We start from the raw sequence: 5,082 nt of genomic DNA, 5'->3' as shown, positions 1-5,082 counted from the left end.
CAGAAAAGATACCCAAAGGTATGATGGTAGAATTTTTAATTTACATTTAAATATTCCCTGTGATTTTGAGAGTCATTTTTCTACCAATTTCCCAAAGCTGTTATTAAAGTGCAGAAAATACTGTGCTTGAACCTTCAAATTGATTTCAGAGAGAAATGTGTCATTGCTTTGCACTTTCTGCAAGCTTCTCTACTTCCCGCCAGCCCTACTTTATAGTTGAACGTACTTTAAGGAGAGGAGGTGGTATGCTGAAATTTAAAAGCTTTTATGTATAAAATGAAGAGGAGGTAGAATTGTTTAAAATGGCCATAAAAAAAATAATTTAATTTGCAACCGATTTAGCACTTTGGTTTGAGCAACTACAAAAGTGTAGATTCAGCTATGTGGAACACTAAGTGACTGAAGTTTTCCTTGGAATTCTTAAGCAGGAATCAATTACTGGGGCTGTAGTTTTTGACTTTTACATGCATTTGGGAAGATGTATGTATGTATTTATTTATTTGCACAGGGATCTAATTCAGCTTCAGGCTCTTGGGTGCCCCTGTAATACAGACAGTAATAACAATAGGGGAGAAATAATCACCTTTTAATAGATGAAAACATACTCTGCATCATGTCCTAGTAACTCCAAAGAACATAGTGAACATCCATCTATAGTTTCAGGTGCACTGAAATGATTTATTAGTTAAGAACTCTGAAACTAACTCACAGTATCATTTTACTTATATTCTCTATTCCTGCTACATCACCTTCAAAAGTTATAGTGATGATGTGATGTTCTCTTGCCACGCTGATGCAAGATGGACAGCTGTGTTTGGAGAAAATAAACAATCTCATAATAGCACTCCCAAAACTCAGCTGAAATTCAGAACTATTCAATTCTTGTGTTTAAAAAGTTTGAACGGTTTTTTTCTTCAGTAGGTTTTTTTTCTGTACTTATATAACTGATGGGCTTTGGCCAAGATCAGCCTTAAAAGGCCTACTAACCCAGGTAGTAGACTGCTTTCAGTGTTTAATTTTACACTTGTTTTTTAGGCTAAAAAGTTTTGGAGAAAACTCTAGACTTCTACATGTATGTCTCAATAATGACGCAGAACTGTGACACAGTTCCTTTGGCATTATTTTTCTTTCCTTCAAAATATTAATTTCAGTCTAGTTTTTACTGGGAATTTTTTGCTGAAATATGTAGGCAGGTATTTACCACAAGTTATTGTTTGTAAGAAGTGTCTCTACAATCCAGGAGCCATATTTTCAAATGATGTAAATTGACATAAGCTGAGATCTAGTTATGAAAAATTTTAGGTTATAGTGCAACAATAAGGCCTATGATCTGTGGACAGAATATCCCTCATTGCAGTGGAGTGCCGCTGTCAACTTGCAGTTAAACAACAGAATTATATTTTTTGCTGCCCATGATGTTGCCAAAGGACAGGAAAGTTAAAATCATCGTTTGTTGGATGTTCATTATTGCTATTAAGAAGCCCATGAACTTGGCAAGCCTTAGCCCAGTTTCATTCTAGTGTTGCTTGGAAAAGTCATAGACAGCTGTTATTCTAGACAGGAGGGTTATTTAGTAGGGATGTGCGAAATGGGCCGTATTCAATTCCGATTTGGCTCAAATCAGAGACAGTGATTCAATTAGTTGATTCGGATCATGGTCCCGATTTGATTCAGCCGAATCTGAAGATTCAGTGCTGATTCAGAGAACCAGCGATTTGGCCATAGACACAGCTTTAAATGTTTTTTCTACATACCTCAAGGTACTAGGCGGCTTGTGAATGCTGAGATGCTGGGGTGGATGGAGCATCCCACAGGAGGGTGGGGGGGTCCCCCCCATGTGCTTGGCAACAAACCTGGAAGTACTTCCGGTCCATTTCTGGGTCTGCTGCCAAGCATGCTGGGCCCTTCCCCATGCTTCCCCAGCTTGGTGGTTGGCCATTGGTGGATGGATGGAAAAGAGAGCTGAATGACACAAGCTATGAAAGGAGAGAAAATAACAAGGAGGAATAGAATGAAAGGACTGTACTAGGGAATGCAGCAGCCTAGCACAGCATGCTGGCTCTGCACTTAGCAAGCCTCAGAAAGCTTTAGTATAGCTAACTTTAGTGTAGTGCTGAATGTATGCGAAACATCACGCTCAAGACAGAGAGCTTTTGGCATGTGACCAGGGTAGCTGTATAATATCCTTTCAGAATACATGGCATACATGTAGCAGTTGTACTGTGCTTCAGTGTAATGGTCCTTAATGTGCTCTTTTGAGGGTGTAGACATGCCCAGTGTTGGTAAAAGGAAGGCGTTGTATTGTAAAAGAAGATTGGCAAGAGTGAGAGGAGAGAAGGAAGAAAGAGACATTGAAGGTGACCTCAGAAACTATGTACCACAATCTATATATGGAAGATAAGAGAGGAAGTGAAGTGGTGTGACACAGAAATGGCGAGGAGGTAAAAGCAATAACGCTGGAGAAAGTTACATAGATTTAAAAAGAAAATAACAGAAACTTTGTGTATAACTTACAGAACACAATAAACCTCCATCAGTGGTTTTATCCCTGCATGACCATGCAGGCTGGGGCAGAACTGGTTATTTTGAACTTGAGTTTTAGAGGGTAGTATTGGGTACTTCTCTCTGCCCCTCTCTCCAGCCCCAAGTCTTTTTTATATGAAGGGTTATCCTGGAAAAAACTCACCTTGGAAAATCACAAGGTTGGCATGGAAGCGAGAGTTCTGGTTAGTTCCTGTGTACTTAGCAAAATTTTACAAAGTCATAATGGTTATGGAATCGGAAGGTATTGATGGTTAATTTAATTTTAATTATTTTGTTTGCAGTGTACTTTTTAATAATACACTGTTCCTAATAAAGTGGAATGATATCAGGAGACAGTGTAAGAGAGATTATTTCTCTAGAGAGGTTTCATCATTACTATTGATTTTAATGCCTTATTATTCACCTTACAGACACTGTAAATAATGCAAGTGAAAATTAAGGGATTCCACGGTATGTTAGAAAATGCTTCATTAAATGGGAAATAAATATATGTGGACAAGCTATATTTCATAGTCAACATTACTATTTTCTAAAGATTGAATAATCTGCATTTACAAACAGGCAGCCAGTACTTAATTTTGCAGTTGTGAGAGCCATTAAAGGTAGGAAATATATAACATACCATTTAATAAAAGTCCTTGCAATTTAATGGCTTTTCTATTGTATATTTAAATTAGGCTCAATAAGCAGGTTCTTAATAGTCAAGAGAGGTCTCCCTGAAGGCTCTTTATATCTTTATTGTCTACTTATTATTCAAGGCTTATTGATCTGAACTGTGTTATACAAACACATTGTCTGTAATCCTTGAGGTATAGTACAAAATTACTAATATAATTCATAGTACAGTTACCCAGTATTTTAAAATTAGGGGAAAACCATTTACAAACCATCTTAGGAACAATTTGCATTTATAGAATTACTAATATGATTATTTATGATATATGAATTGCTAGCCTTACATGATACTGGTGAGTGTTCTTGGGGGTTGGCTGCTTTCCAGCGTTGCTCAAGGGGCACACTCATTTGGGACCTGGTACAAAGCTCATTGAAGTAAGTGGTATTTTTTTCACTGGGATTTGCATTCAATCTATTAGAAGGGCAAGTACAGGAACTAGATATTTCCTGTTTTGTGTATTCTTAGGCCAGTCACATATGAAAGGGCTGTTTCCTGTAAATTGGGATTAGGGGCTGAAGTCTGGTTCCTTAGAAAAGTATTTAAATATTAAGAACGTAGTCAGCCCCCCAATTTTGAAATAATGCATGCAGTACTGTAGCCTTTCTATCATTGCTATTATAAAAAACAGGCACGTCTGTATGACGAATTTAAGTTGTGGTCTGTTTGATCTATGCAATTTGTATAACCATTTGTTTACACTCTCCTATCTGTTCAGTAGTAAATGTATGGTCTCTGCATTGTCTGCTTTTTGTGGTTTATTTGTGATCTCTGCTTCTAGCCTCCTTGCACAAGTCATGTTTCTATTGCATATTGGTGTTTTTTTGCAGTCCTATAGAAGATCACATTAAGTATTTCTGAAATATTATTAAATGCATAACTATTTCATAAAAGTATTATTTCAACACTGGAGAGAGATGCATCCTAAAATGTTGCATGAATATCAATTATGCCCAGATTAGAAGGATCACATTTCCATCCTTTCTTACAGTAAGTGGTGGCCTATACCAGCATCTGAATCCTTACTGCCTAAAAATCTTTAGACAATGGACAGGTGGTTTAACAGTGTGGCAAAATGTGCCATGTGCCTTAGAAGGTGCATCATCCACCTGAAGTGTAATAGCCTCCTACTGTGATCATAAAAAATTAGTCTGAGGGATAGCATGCTCTGAAATAGTTTGGAAGCCATGCATCAAAATAAAAAAGGAAAGATAAAGTACAACAAGAGAAGGAAAACTAAGAAGTTTAAAGTAGTCCTTTTATGTTAGAGGAAGACTCTTTTAAGGGAGTTCAAAGTCCACAATGTAGTAGTGGTTGGACTTTTTTAAATAGAAATAAAATGATAAGTTTTCCATATTCTGGTAGTATCTGGGCCAGATTCTTATCTGTAATAGCAGTGTTAAACATAAAGTAACTTCCTTCTCTTCAATTGAATTACTCCAGTATATGCTTCTGTAACTGAGAACAAAAGTTGGTTCCAGTTTTCTGAGAAAGCTGTCGTTATTCCCCCAATTTCTTTCTGAAATGCTGGTAGCAATAGAACAGCTTCTCTAACTGGCAGTGAGGGTGTTGCCTTTTAGTTTCTTTAAACAGTTCTCCAATTATAGTAGCAGAAAGACTGCAATAATTTTTTATCAGCATTCTCTGCAGGATGAACATGTGACCTTGAACTGCCATTCTTTTCAGTCAGATTCTCTTACTATTCCCTCAACCGTGAAAGAAGCATGTTATGTGCTCAATCAGTACTCCTCACCTGAAATAACTTGACTATAAATGTTTCCAAGCCTGCTGACAGTGATACTGGTACTGTTAACCGATAGGTACAGACCATTCAAAGGTATATATGACTGCTGGCTGGATGATAT

At 37.2% G+C, this 5,082-nt stretch overlaps 1 protein-coding gene across 1 annotated transcript in view; it reads left to right on the top strand.

The window, feature by feature from the left end:
* CLSTN2 (calsyntenin 2) overlaps positions 1-5,082 on the top strand; it is a 715,806-nt gene that overhangs the window by 117,694 nt on the left and 593,030 nt on the right. The gene's annotated exons all lie outside the window — the stretch shown is intronic.

Source organism: Gavialis gangeticus, unplaced genomic scaffold, assembly GCF_001723915.1.
Source record: "Gavialis gangeticus isolate Ggan-Ray unplaced genomic scaffold, GavGan_comp1, whole genome shotgun sequence".
NCBI classification, from domain to species: Eukaryota; Metazoa; Chordata; order Crocodylia; family Gavialidae; genus Gavialis; species Gavialis gangeticus.
Note: the sequence above shows the minus strand (reverse complement) of the source record. Positions and strands in the feature narration are given on the sequence as shown.